Genomic DNA, 15,213 nt, shown 5'->3' with positions numbered 1-15,213 from the left:
CAAGGGATAGTCGTCTCCAGTAGAAGATGTCAACTCATCTTTCTCTTTTGCTTAAGGAATAGCTTTTTCTTTTCTATGCTCAGTAGAACACTTATCTCTAAACATTCCTAAACTTGAAAGCACTCTAACTAGACTTTTAAGCTGCCAACATTTTCCTTATGGTTTGATGTAAGACCTGCTGTTAGGTCATTTTCCCGAACACATTTACATCAGTAATACCAGTAATATTGGCAGTTATCTAATCTGTTGGAAAACTCTATACTCTTATGTTTTCCTACTATGTGTTATGACTCTATCTGACAATTAGACTATAGCAATTTAATCCATGAAACGCCCCCTCATGCTTACAATTGTTTCTCACTATTGTCATCATCCTTATGAATTTTCAGTAAAAGATGCCTCCTCGTAAGCGTCCAACCAGAAACCCACATGCGAATACAACTCCACGACCACCTCCACCTCCGTAGTTCGATGCAGTGATGTGTCAGATAGTTGTAACCGCAGCTATGGCCCAAATAAATTCTGGTAATGCAAGTGGAGACGGAATGGGCACCGACTATAGACATGGTGAAATCCACTCATGTACACAGGGGTGTACCTATAAGGATTTCATGAGCTGCAAACCCACATTCTTCAATGGAACCGGAGGGATCATTGCACTGTCCCAATGGATTGAAAGAACTGAAGCCATCTTCGCGATGTGCTCGTTCCCTGAAGAAAGCAAGATTAAGTTTGTTGTTTGCACCTTCACCAAAAGGGCCTTGACATGGTGGAATGGCCATGTCAAATCCGTCTCCTTGTTAACAACCAATGCCATGGGCTGGGACACACTGAAAGACCTTCTGACAAAGGAGTACTTCCCTAGGGTTGAGATACAGAAACTCGAGGAGGAACTTTAGAACCTCAAGATGAAGGGGACCGACGTAGTGGCTTATACGGCCAGGTTATGTGACATGGTAACTATGTGTCCTAAGATGATCCCTACTGAGAGCAAGAAGATTGAACGTTATATATGGGGTTTAGTACCCCCCCCCCCGTATCGAGGGAGCGTTTTAGCATCACGCACTATGACCTTTGATAGTGCTAAGGAATTGGCCCAAAGGTTGATTGATCATGAAGCTCCTTCCACTCTGTCAACAACAACAACGGTTGCCACTGCACCAATCAAGCCATCCTACAATAAGAGGAAACGGTGGAACCGGAAGAAGGGAAAATCTACCTAATCCTCTTCAAAGAACCAACAAGTGTTGGCTGTCCATGCTGCCACTACTCCTGTTTCCCTTGTACCAGCCAAAACAAATGTTGGAAACCTACCCAAGTGCCCCAAGTGCGCTTTCCATCATAACGGCCCCTGCCGTGAACTGTGCTGCACTAACTGCGACCGGAAGGGCTATACCGCCCGATTTTGCAGATCTCAGCCCTATTTCTCAGGTCCCCAGCTCAGGAGTAAGCCAGGCCTGCTATGGCTATGGCGAAGCAGGGCATTTCAAAAGAAACTGTCCGAAAGTTGGGAATATGGCAGGAACATGAAGACTACTTGTTATTTGCCACAATGAAGTAGTAGCAGACCGCACAGTAGTCATGGGTACGTTCCTTTTTGATAACTCTTATGCTTGTGTCCTATTTGATAGTGGAGCAGGAAGAAGCTTCGTAAACCAAAACTTTAAACACTTACTTAAACAATCCTCGCAACCATTAAAAGAAACTTTCATCGTACAAATGGCTAACGGAAAGATAGAGAGTTCTAACGAGATCTACATGGGTTGTACCCTCACGCTAGATAATCACTTATTCCTAATCGACCTTATACCAGTATCGATCAAGAGTTTTGATGTCATTGTGGGCATTGACTGGTTGAGTCTCCATCATGCTGATATCCTGTGCTTCGACAAAGCCATCCGCCTAAGTCATCCTCCAACACATATTCAAACAGAAAGATCTCAATATGATACAACGACGGTGGGTCGAGCTACTCAATGACAATGAATGCGAAATTCGTTATCATCCGGGAAAAGCCAATGTAGTAGTAGACGCCCTAAGTCAGAAAGAATATTCTGGATGAAGGGTTAAGTCATTAACAATGATTATCCATTCGCATCTATCCGCACAGATTAAGGAGGCTCAGCTTGAAGCCTTGAAACTTGAAAATGTGGTGGGAGAATCCCTGCGATGAATGGATAAGAACTTGGAAGTCAAGAGTGACGGAGCTTTATATCTCCTAGACCGAATCTAGACACTGCGACACGGTGGCTTCAGAGACTTGGTCATGAAGGAATCCCACAACACTCGATACTCCATTCACCCAGGTTCAGATAAGATGTATCTGGATCTTAAAAAGTCATACTGGTGGCCTAACATGAAAGCATAGATTGCTACCTTCGTGAGTAAATGCCTTACTTGCACCAAGGTGAAGGTTGAATACCAGAAACCATCAGGTCTACTACAGCAACCGGAGACACCTGAATGGAAGTGGGAGCAGATCACTATGGACTTCATAACCAAGCTACCCAAGACAACAGGAGGGCTTGATACCATATGGGTCATCCTATGGCTGCATGGTGTTCCTATATCTATTATCTCTGATAGAGATAGTAGGTTCACTTCGAGATTCTAACAATCATTTCAAAGCTCCTTAGGAATGAGGCTGGACATGAGTGCAGCCTACCATCCGCAGACCGGCAAGCAAAGTGAGAGAACTATCCAAACCTTGGAAGATATGCTGCGAGCCTGTGTGATCGACTTTGGTAAGGCATGGGATACCCACTTACCCCTTGTCGAGTTTTCCTATAACAACAGTTATCACATGAGCATCAAGGCTGCTCCATTCGAAGAACTCTATGGCCGAAAGTGTAGGTCCCCTCTGTGCTTGGACGAGGTGGGTGACACTCAGTTAGCTAAAGGACAAGTTCCTGAAAGCACTCTCACGGGTCCAGAGATCATTCGAGAAACAACAAAGAAGATTGTTCAGATTCATGAGCGATTGAAAGCCGCTAGAGACCGACAGAAAAGCTACACAGACAAAGGAAGAAAACCCTTGGAGTTCCAGGTGGGAGACCGAGTCCTTTTGAAGGTCTCACCCTGGAAAGGCTTGATACGCTTTGGAAAGTGTGGAAAGCTGAATCCAAGATACATAGGGCCTTTCGAGATTCTCGCTAGAATCGGCCCCGTAGCTTACAAACTTAATCTACCTCGCAAGGTCAGCAACATACATCCTACCTTCCATGTCTCGAACTTGAAAAAGTGCCTATCCGACGAGACTCTTGTAACCCCACTCGATGAGATCGAGATCAATGAGAGCCTCAATTTCGTAGAAGAACATGTGGAGATTATGGATCGAGAGGTCAAACAAACGAAACAAAGCCGCATCCTAATTGTGAAAGTTCGCTGAAACGCCAAACGAGGACCGGAGTTCACTTGGGAGTATGAAGATCAAATGAAACTTAAATATCCTCATCTTTTTGCTTAGTTATTGTGTAATAACTTAATAGTTTGAACTCTAATTTTGGGACGAAATTCCCTCTAACGGGGGAATGATGTGACAACCTAAATTTTTCGTATGTATAATTTTTACAGTCTAACACTTTATTGAAAGTCAAATTCATTTTTGCTACCATTTAGCACAATTTAAGGCCTGTTTGAGGATTCCAATGCCTGGTATACTTAAGGAACAAGTGTTACAAAGCAACTACTAAAGCCCCAATACCAAAATTATGCCATAAACTCCATGAGATGGAGTTTACAGTCGTAAACTCACTCAGGCTGTGAACTCTTACCTCAAAAGGTGAGTCTTGATCATTTCCAACCCTTTTTCACACTCCCAACCTCAAGAACACAAAGTTTTCTCTCAAATATCATGATACAATTCATCAAAATCTGTCAAAAATGTAAGTATTCCTTTCTATATTCATTCATACAGCACTTAATCTAGTGTTTATACACCTTTTCATCCATGGATTCTTGGTTTTTCTTAGATCTTCAAGTGTTCTTCAAGAACACCAAGAACATACACTAGTGTTCTTAGGTCCTCAACACTCCTACAAGCTTCCTATAAGTAAGTATGCTCTCCTTAACTAGTTATTAGCTTAGTATGCTTGCAAATCCATGTATTGACCACCAAACCCCTCCCCCCCCCCCCCCCCAAAAAAAAAAAAAAAAAAAAAAACACGTGTTTACGGTTTGGGGATCTCCCATAACCGTAAACACCCCCAAATGGGTGTTTTGATGCCCCTAACACCCCTAATACTTAGACAAGAGGCTAGAAACCTTGCATGCATGAACTAGAAACACCAAAACACGAAATGGTTAGAGTAACGTTGAGTTTATGGCCGTAAACTCATGGGTTTACGACAATAAACCCTCAAAGGTGGTCTAAGGACCGTAAACTCCATAAAGTGTAGCATTTTGAGCCCTAACACTTCCTAAGCCTTTGATTCAACCATAGGACACTTCTTTGTGAGACATGAGACCTTGAAGCACTCAAACACACCATTCCCATGAATTTACGGTCGTAAACTCATGGGGGAAATGGTCCCTCAACCGTAAACACCCCTTAGGACAACCATTTGAGGAGTAAACTCCATAGTGAGACCATACACTTCTTGGATGCAACCCGTAGCACTCCTAGCACTTGAAACAAAGTGTTTTCATCCATTAGAGTGTCTTTACTTACTAAATTAGAGATTAAGTAACTAATTGGATACAATTATGCATCACTACCTGTTACATAGGATCCGTGTGTGTGATCTAGTCCTCACTTGACACCCAGCATCCTGCTTGGCACTTCCATCAAATCCGCTCACTACAGGTAAGTTCATACCCCTTAATCAAACTTTTAAATGTTTTTAAATGCTTTTATGGGGGGGATACAAGTTGAATCAAACAAGTTATAGTATCAATCATATGTGATTTATAGCTTGCAACCAAAAAGGATTTTCTATACTTTTAACTACTTTGCCAACAAAACTGTTTTAAATATTTATCCAACCCATTTTTCATGTTAAATTGTTATAAAACTATTTTCAAACTCTTTTAAACTTAGTTTGTTCCCAAATCATATCTACACCAATATATTTATATAAGTAAGAATTGAAGGACTTAGAACTGATAGCTCACCTTACTTCATGTTCTTGTTTGATTGTGGACTTAGGGTATTCTGTTATCTGTCCGATTGTCGTTGAATTCTTAGTTATATATTATATATATTTGTATTGGATATAAAATTCTTCACTTCAGTTCAATACCTTTGTTTATCAAAGGCATGCAACTAACGTCTCTATTTAACTATAATAGGTATAGTTAAGGATTACCGCTCATTACTATTATTACCTTGACACTTACTATAGTTAGTATAGTTATGAGTCTATACATGCTAAATACTATATGAATATAATGCTATGAACTATACAAGAGAACACTCAATACGTTACACCAAGAAGTACATTATACTCTAATACAAGAGAATATACTAAAATAGAATGTGATATACTACTTCTCGATACGACACTTCACTGTCTGATCACTGTGTAACCAGAGTCTCCTGGAGGGAGAGTGTGCATTATGTGTATTGATCTATACGGGACAGAAACTCCCACATCCCGACTGCTAGCTACAGTCTGAGCCGACTAGGCCCAGGGGTGACAAAATGTCACCATACTACGTGTGACCTGGAGGGTCATCTGTTATTCGATCGTCAATCAACATGGTTACATACGAGTTCATATTCAGACCTTTAATTATCACATTAAGAATTATATGTAAAACAGACTCCCTGAGGTGTATTGTACATTTAATACTACCTAGGGTTTGCATCTTTATTACATTTGGCCGGTAGTGACACTGCTCGGGTAAAATACTATTTTCCCAATTACTTTATGTGAACGAAATTTAAAAACTATATTTTCACACTGATAGTTTCACGGGGAAAACTTTTACATTTTTAAATGATCAAACATACAAATAACTGAGTCACAGTAGAAGACTACTTTTACTGGAAAATATAGGATTTTCTAGGGATCATACTATGTTCAAACCTTGATAACAAATATTTATTACATGATTGTAAACACTTTTATACAAGCAATGACACTAAATACTTATGAACTCACCAGCTTTATGCTGATACTCGTTTTCAAAGTAACTTGTATTCTCAGGTCATCAATAGACAGGTACAGATGCAGCTTTTGAGAAGATGGAGGGCATACAAGACTCATCTTTTATTTTGATTATACTTTTGGTGTCTAAAAAACTGTATAGAACACGATTGTATTACAATTATTATATTAGTGCAATGGATGTTGGTACTTGTCTTTACTATTATGCATTGTTGTGATACTGTACATGACGTCCTGCACCCTAGAACGTATTCCACCGTTATCGGTTTTGGGGTGTGACACATAGCTTCCCTTTCCTCTTGCCTCGTATATTGTTCTACCTTTTCCTACAGCTCTGCAAGTGTTTGTGGTTTTTTTGCCAATAATTTTCTGTGATAGGGTGCCCGGTAGGAGTCCCCATGTAAAAGCACCTGCTATTAAGTCTCCATCGTGCAATGGGACATCTAGTGTGGCGTTTGTGAACCTTGTGAAATATTCCCTCACCGTTTCTCCCTCTTGCTTACAGCTGATGATGGAGTGCAAGTCTCCCTTGCATTTCCTTAGTTGCATGAAATTTGTAAGGAAGAGGTACTTAAATTTCCCAAAGTTTTATATGCTTCTTGGCCAAAGTGTTTTGAACCATGTTTAAAAGTTGCCATCTAGATTCGTCAGGAAGTATGTGCACCAGAATCATTCGTCCAACTTGAGTGACATCATCTTCCACTCGTACGTGTCGATGTCGATGTGGTTGTTAGGGTTTGTGGTTCCATTGTAGCTCTTTAAGTGTGACAGTTTAGCTGTGTTTGGGATTTGGTAGTCTAATAACTCTCTAGCGAATGGAGACATCACACTGCATGATAAGCAGTCTTGGTTTGTGTCATACCCCCAAACTAGAACGGCAAAATCGTTCGAGGGCGGATGACTTCATGTTGTATCGTAACAATTGAATACATAGTATAGAAAGTAATACAAACATCACATATATAATTTAAAAGTTTACATTGTTGAAAGGTACTTGTTTCAAAGCAAATTACATATGATGTAAAAATGAAAGTAAACTGACGCCATAGCGTCCCTTCTTCAAAAGCTGTTTGTTTACTTGTTTTACTGAATTCCTGAGAAATACAAGTAGTTTTGAAAGAGTAGATCAGCATTTAAGCTGGTGAGTTCATAAGTATTTAGTAACAATGTTTGTATGAAATAGAATGAAATGGTTTGTACATGTATGAATGTTCCTAGAAAATCCCATATTTTCTACTATAGTAGATGGTAGTTTAATTTTTCCAAAATTTGTAATGCAATGGTGCTTTTCATGCCTAAAATAGTAGGTTTATGTATAAATCGCTAAAGCATTTGAAGAACCCCGTAAATCAATGTGTTTTTAATACTCCATGTGAGTCTTATAACCATGCTATTTTACCAGGATGCCTATAACAACGTTCTTCAAGCGTTGGAAAGTTATAAAGTTTGTCACCCCAGGCCTGCTGGCCTAGCTGTAGCTAACAACTTAGGTGTGGGATTGTCAATCCTGTATAGATCTATACACAAGTATCACGCTCCCCATTAAAGGGATTTTGGTATATAATACAGGACTTAAAATGCATACTCGAAAGTACGTGAAATGTCTCACAAAACTTATTATACAACAGATTTACATACGAAAATGTCCATTTATTCTTGTGTATGAAATTATCTCTTTGATATAGTGTTTCTAGTATGTAAATGTTCATGATTTTCTCATAAACTATACCTGTTATAGTCTTTCAAAATGGGTGTTCCATTCGTATAGTAAACCCTAGTGTAATACTCACTTGTTATGTAAAGTATAACATTTATAGTGGCATAAATGATCACATATACTTAAAGTATAAATAAAGTGTTTGATTCATGTATATATATAAACATGTTTTATTTCCAAAAGACAAGACGTTATCGAGAATATATATTGCATACGAAAGTTCCCATGTAGTAGTTATGAATCACATATGATTTATTTGATAAAAAGAGTATATAATGAAACTTTATGTTACACACAATAATAACTGTGTGTTTACTTGTATTTACTTCCCTTTAAAAGTGTATAAAAAGCATTGATAAAACATTTGAAAGTGTAGTTTATAGGGATATGAACTCACCTGATTGATTGGAGAAAGTGAGATGATAATTGAGCAAAACTTCGACTTGGAAGAGTTGATTTTCTCGTGATTCTTGGGAATCTTGGGAATCTTAGAAATCTCGAGAGTGTAGAACCTTCCTTCGAAACTTGAATGTGAAAACTGGGGCTTCGGGAGGGCTTTTCAAGGTAATTACACAGAGTAACAGTAGTTAGATGGAAAGAGATGAGCACCAAACCCGGCACCCTTAAGCTTCTATTTATAGGGGCATTTCTGGTGTGTCACGTCGTGACCATATGTGCCACATCGTAGTGAGAAAAATCTTATCATCTTCCATTGATGGGACACCCTCAGTCACTTGCCGGGTCGCGGCAAACTGTGCCACGTCGTGGCAGACCTGACAACCTCAAATTTTGAGCCTTAAACATGTAAAATCCGTAACTTTTGCGTACGAGCTTCGTTTTTGATGCTCTTTATATGCACGCGTAGGTGAGAATATACTTTAAAACTCTTAGACATTGTCAGCTAGTTTTGATTTTATTTTGAATTATTTATTTTTAACAGGCCGGGATTGGAAAAACCCGTTAAAAATCCATAACACCTTCATCCGGCATCCGTTTTCGCCAGACTTTTTACCGTTGCGCTACTTTGGTTGAGACCTTCTATTCTTATTTAGGTAGTTTTGGCCAAAAGTCTCTCGATCTCTATTTCGAGTTTTTAGCTGTCTACTACTAAATCCGGATCTTGGAAAATTCATAACATCCTCATACGAAGTCAGATTTGGACGTTCTTTTTACGTACGTTTACGGTTTAATGATATATACAAGTTTCATTTAGATACTTAAGGCTAAAAACTATTGTGGTGAAACTTCGCGTTTTTCGTTAACCGGTGGTGTCGGTTTTGTCGGAAATCTTAGAATGGTCATAACTTCTTCGTTATAACTCGGATTTTAGTGTTCTTAGTATTTTTGTAAACCTTGATACAATATCTAGCATAGAAGGTAACCCAGTACAGACTTTTGTACATTTTATTTTCGAAGTTAATTTCATTATTTCAAAGGAGGTTACAATACCTGACTTTTTAGGTCATTACATAGAGTCGAAATATCGGGTTGTCATAGTTTGGAATGGGTAGCACATGTTGCAAGTTGTATTGTTTGGCCAAGCCATGTGGGTGCACGATTGTGTTGTTATAGGGTGCTTAATGACTAGGGTTTAGAGCATAGAATGCTTGTTGTGAGAATAGTAGTGTTAGTAGATTGTTGGATGGTATGGGCAGGTTTTGTGTATGGAGGTTACTAGGCATAATCTACTGGTAATGGAAGATTGTAGAAGGAAAAGTTGTGCTCACCGAGAATGGCGGTGTCAGGAAGGCCAATGTTTGGTTTACCATTGCCTGGGCATGTGGTGGCATTGAGAAAGTTGCGTGTGCTTGTCCCGATGTGTGCACTATCGACGTCAGGAAGAGTGTTGGTTGGATGTCAACTGTCTGGTTTGGAAACGACGTTGTCTAGAAGGTTGTTGGTTGTGTACTTGCCACCGCGTTTAGTAGTGATGGTGTCTAAGAGACTAGCAACTATGCCGCTGCCATTTGGTTCAACAATGGTATTTGAGGAATTGTCAGTTGTGACGTTGCTATCTGGGTGATTATCGAATGTTGGAGTGGGTCGGTGAGGTGATATAGGTACTTGTCGTTGATGGCATCATGGTTATTGGCAGTGTTGGTGGTTGAGATATTTGTGTCGGGGTGATTGTTGTCAATACAGCAACAAAAGAGGGTTTTCCTTTGTCAGCCTGTTGTCCTTATCTACCTGATGGTTCGGTGGTTACAATCGAACCTCCATCGTTTGGCATTTCTCCGGCGACCATTGTAGGAGGTGGGGTTTGTTCTAATGATGCCATTGATCGAATAAGACTGGTTAGCGTTCCTTTGGTTCCTCTGGTGTCGTCGGATGCCATTTTCTTTTAGTGAACAGTGTGATTTTAGTTTGTTTTTTGTCACACAACGGATGACGGAAAATGATGTGACCTCGAACTCCACCTTGATCGTACTCCAGGAAGAATGACTCCGGTGATCCTGCGTGGTCACAACAAGAAGAGGCCGTCATTCATTTTCCAGGAAGAGCTCCCGAAAATACGCTCCAACGGTCAAGTCTGTAGGGTGTTTTTAGGGTTTAGTTAGTATAACTGGAGAAAGATCACTAAGTTGTCAAGGCATTGAGGATTGCCTTTTATACTAGGCGCTCCTAATCATCTGTACGAGAAAGGGGTGTCAGAGCCGACAGGATCTGGAGCGCTGATTAGAAGATCGTGCTCCTCTATTTGTTAGAGCGTAGCGATTGGCTTTGGGGGTAATGCCTTGACCATTTTCTTTGTCCCTTGACCGTTGTATTTGTCGTAGAGCGGAAGGCGCCCCAACCAGGGGGGAGCCTTTCTTTGGGAGTGCCCTGCTCTCAGGGGCACTGGCGGGCGTTATGCTCCATCAGGTTTGGTCTGTCGGGCACATCATGCTTTTAGGTACTCTGCTACGACCGAACGCGGCTCTTCCGTGCTCGCTAGGGTACGTCATTATATATATATATATATATATATATATATATATATATATATATATATATATATATATATATATATATATATATAACAAATAACATATAGTATAAAAGACTTTTAATTACATAAAAACACTATAACATTCACTATCACTATAATATAGAAAGAATATAGAAATCAACACACAATTAATATATAGAAACACTATTACCTCAAGAAAAATACGTATTGCAATAAACAATGATACAATAAAACTTGTTTTGAAATTATTTCTATTTGAATAAAAAAATCTATTCAAATACATGAATTTTTTGTGAACAAAACTTCCTTATATAATTACTCATGTTGCTCAAATATATATAAATAAAAGAAAAATAAAAAGTTTTATCAATGGATACCATAAGTTAAAAAGCAATTGATTTGTAATTATAAATTACTTTAAATTTGAAATCATAAATAGATATAAATTAGAAATATTTTTAAATTTGAAAGGAAAAACTGCAATAAAGTCCCTACATATTGGTCTCATAATCGATTTAGTCCCCATATATATTTTTTATTCAATTAAGTCCTAAATACAGGTAATCGTATTCAATTTAACCATTTAACCGGGTCAAAGGGTTAAATTGAATACAATTACCGATATTTAAAACTTAATTGAATAAAAAATAAATATAAGGACTAAATCGATTATGAAGACAATACATAGAGATTTTATTGCAGTTTTCCCAATTTGAAATCATAAATAGACATAAATTAGAAAGTTTTAAATTGTAGTGGTTTAAATGAATAAGATTTAAGTATCTTGTTTTTAATATATATATATATATATATATATATATATATATATATATATATATATATATATATATATATATATATATATATATATATATATATATATATATATATATATATATATATATATATATGACGTAATGTATTTATGAAACTTTGGGTTTCATTCGGTTCGGTTGACTTGTGGTGATTCATTATGGGTACAATACTCTAATATAAAATTCAAAGCAAAAAAAAAATAAAAAAATCTATGGCATTTTGGTTTACTAACGTAAAACCATACTTGAAAAACCCGTTTTCTCTTTTTTTTTTTTTTTTTTTTTTTTTTTTTTTTTTTTTTTTTTTATTCTTAAAACGTGAACAACTTGCTTACTTTCTAAAACATCGTATCATTACGCAACAGAGTGAGAATGTAAAAATAAATAAATAAATAAATTTACGACAAAAAACCAAATGACAACTAGGTTTGGAAATGCAAAATGACTTTTAACAACTTGGCCAACATATTGATGGTTTTTTGGATATGGATGATAAAATATTTAATTGGATATGATCCAAGTAACATCAGCTTCCTTTTTTGATCTTCAAATCATAGATAATTCTATTATATAGTGTTGCCTTTCCATCCCTTAAACCTCCACAAAAAGCATCTCCACTGATTTTTAACACCATACAAATTAATTTTCATCATAAATCCATTTGCATCTTTGGCATGCGTTTGGCGTCTTATTTAGAATTTTGACTTTCTTTTTAAGTTTGTTGGACTTGGACACGTATCTTTTGATGGATCAGGTTTCTAATGAGCAATCCTTTCATGTTGCTATCTTCTAATGGGTTTTGGTCAATAAAGATTAGCAAACTATGTTTCTCGAGTTCATGAAAGGAAACCAAGACCACTATTAGAAAAGATCTTACTTATGTCGACAGTTTCCATTAGTAATCAGTGGGAAACAAACGTTAACAACCAAAAAAAGAAACATGAGAAAAAGATGTTGGTAATTACTTCCGACGGAATTTCGACGAAATTAAACGACCGATTTCCAGCATAATATTTTTTCGCTAATTACCAACTCATTTTTGATGCATTTGAGTTTTGAGTCTTTGGTAGAAGAGCATTGTAACCCTGTATTTTCCGCTGAACATTAATAAGATGAAGTAATAGCTAGGGTTAATAATTATAAGCTATTTAAAATAATAAAGAAGAATTATTCAAGTATTATATGATTTATGTGATATATAAAATAGGAATAATATACGCATCTGAAGTTAAATATTACATCCGTTCCAAATTAATTGTCCACATTTGATTTTTGAAATCTTTATTCTTCAATTTTGATCTTAAATATTTTTGTTTTTTGATATATAATCACTGATGCAAAATATATGAATGAATTGTATTTAAATATCTTTTTATTGTTATAAGTTTTATCAACTAATATATAATACAAATAAAAATATTTAAGCTCAAAATTGAAGAAAAAAGACTTCAAAAGTAAAAAATAAAAAATTAATTTAGGACGGAGGGAGTAATAATTAAACCTAATATCCTTGAAGAAAGTTGAAGTAATCGTGACAAGTATTCCAAAGATATAGAGAACGCTTAAATCCGACTTGTAACGAAGAAGTTATGACCCTTTGAAGTTTCGCAATTAAACCGACAAGTCTCCGCGTATCGAAAAAGTGAGATTTTGAAAAAAAAAAAAAAAATACTTTTTGGCCTTGGTGATCTAAATGAAAGTCGTATTACTCATTACACCTAGAGTGTACATATACAGAACGTCTAAATCTGACTTCATTAAAAGAAGTTATAATTATTCTAAGATTCATCATAACAATATACAACTTAGAAATCGAATTTTAGGTCGGTTAATTTTTAGCCAAAACAATCCAAAAGAGAATTGAAGATCTCTTTAATAGGAGTTCAACAATATAAAGACAGTCGAAAACAAACGTCGGATGAAAGAATTACGAGTTTTAACAATCTAAGCTTGTGTAAAATAAATAAGCACCAAATTTGCCGACGGAGTCTAAATAAAAGGTGTAGATTTCGTTTAGTGCTTTGCGTGTGTGTGTGTGTCTATATATATATATATATATATATATATATATATATATATATATATATATATATATATATATATACATATATATATATATATATATATATATATATATATATATATATATATATATATATATATATGTATTTATATAAAACAAACATCTAAAACTAAATCCTTATGAAGAAGTTATGAAATTTTGAAATTTTAGAATTCGTTGCATGTATATGCGCCTCACGCACAACCTTCTAGAAGTTCTCACGTCGCCCAGTAAAAAGCCGCCACATGTCAAGCCCGGAGAGGAGGAGTAGTGACCAGGCCAATGCCTAATGCGCATAGGACTTTGCATGGCGCACAAGGTCATTTCTCAGCCTATAAATTACTGATGTGAGTTCATTCATTCCACATACCGATCCTATTCTCTCTCTCTCTCTCTCTCTCTCTCTCTCTCTCTCTTTCTCTCACTTTCTCTCTCAATTTCTACTTCTTTTGTCCAAAATTTTCATAGAGTTTAGGGTATTTTGGCAAGTTCTGAGGTCTCTAGGTGCCCGATATCTAGTAGCTATCATCCCGGAGTTTCTTCTATGTAATTTCCAGACTTTTGTCTAGGAAATCCTTTAAAGTTAAATTACACTATGTTTTATTTTAGTGTAATTTATATATAAATTCATAGTCGTTGTTATGAATTTAAAATTAAGAACTATCATGAATTCCAAGTTATAATACTGATTGATATACTTATAGGAGAGGTGTGTAGAATTGTCATATTGGCTTGGTTGTTGGATTTCATAGAGACTATATGTCGAATTGGTCTTGCCTCCCAACTATCCAGTCTGACTGGTCCTTATTTGATAGAACTATCGGTATTCATTGAAATAATTGATAAAACTATTTTCAGTCATGAAGAATATTAGACTAACACTTAGTACTAATGATACTAGGTTACGTCATTGAAAAAGTTTGTTGCTAAAAGCAAAGGGTTGTCCAAGTGTTGAGTCATCACTTCAACAAGTGAGTGCATAGTTACTTTCATCTTACACATAGATATGAATTATTTAAGATAATTATAACATCTCAAAATCATAACAAATTTAAACTTTTCAAAATCATCCCATTAACTTAAAAGGTGTTTACATAACCATTGTTTCCAATAACATTATTCAAAATCAGAGTCTCCCATGTTCCAACAACATAAAACCAAGGATGTGTGCGGTCATGCCTTAGCCTTGACAAGATCCTCAGAAGTAGCTGAAAAAAAACTAAAATTATAAGCCAACGCTTAGTGAGTTTCCCCTAAATGACCACGACATAAACATAACAAAAAACAACATGCATATAGAGCCTTCAGCATGACTGGACCACCTCACTGGGCCTTCATCCTATCTGGACCACTCTCTGGGCCTTCGTTCTAACTGGTTAGCCTCGCAGACCTTCAGTCTATCCAGACCTCCCTGGGTGTCTTGGCCTTCGGTCTCAGTTGGTCTGCCTCAACCTAATGACTATCACATATCAACATACACCATAACAATCAATAACTAGCAGATACATGTAGTGATACAAATACAATAGATCACTACAGCATAGCAACATCCTATATAC

This window comes from Lactuca saligna, chromosome 6, assembly GCF_052625555.1.
Source record: "Lactuca saligna cultivar CGN05327 chromosome 6, ASM5262555v1, whole genome shotgun sequence".
Classification (NCBI taxonomy): Eukaryota; Viridiplantae; Streptophyta; class Magnoliopsida; order Asterales; family Asteraceae; genus Lactuca; species Lactuca saligna.
This window is presented reverse-complemented; position numbering follows the sequence as displayed.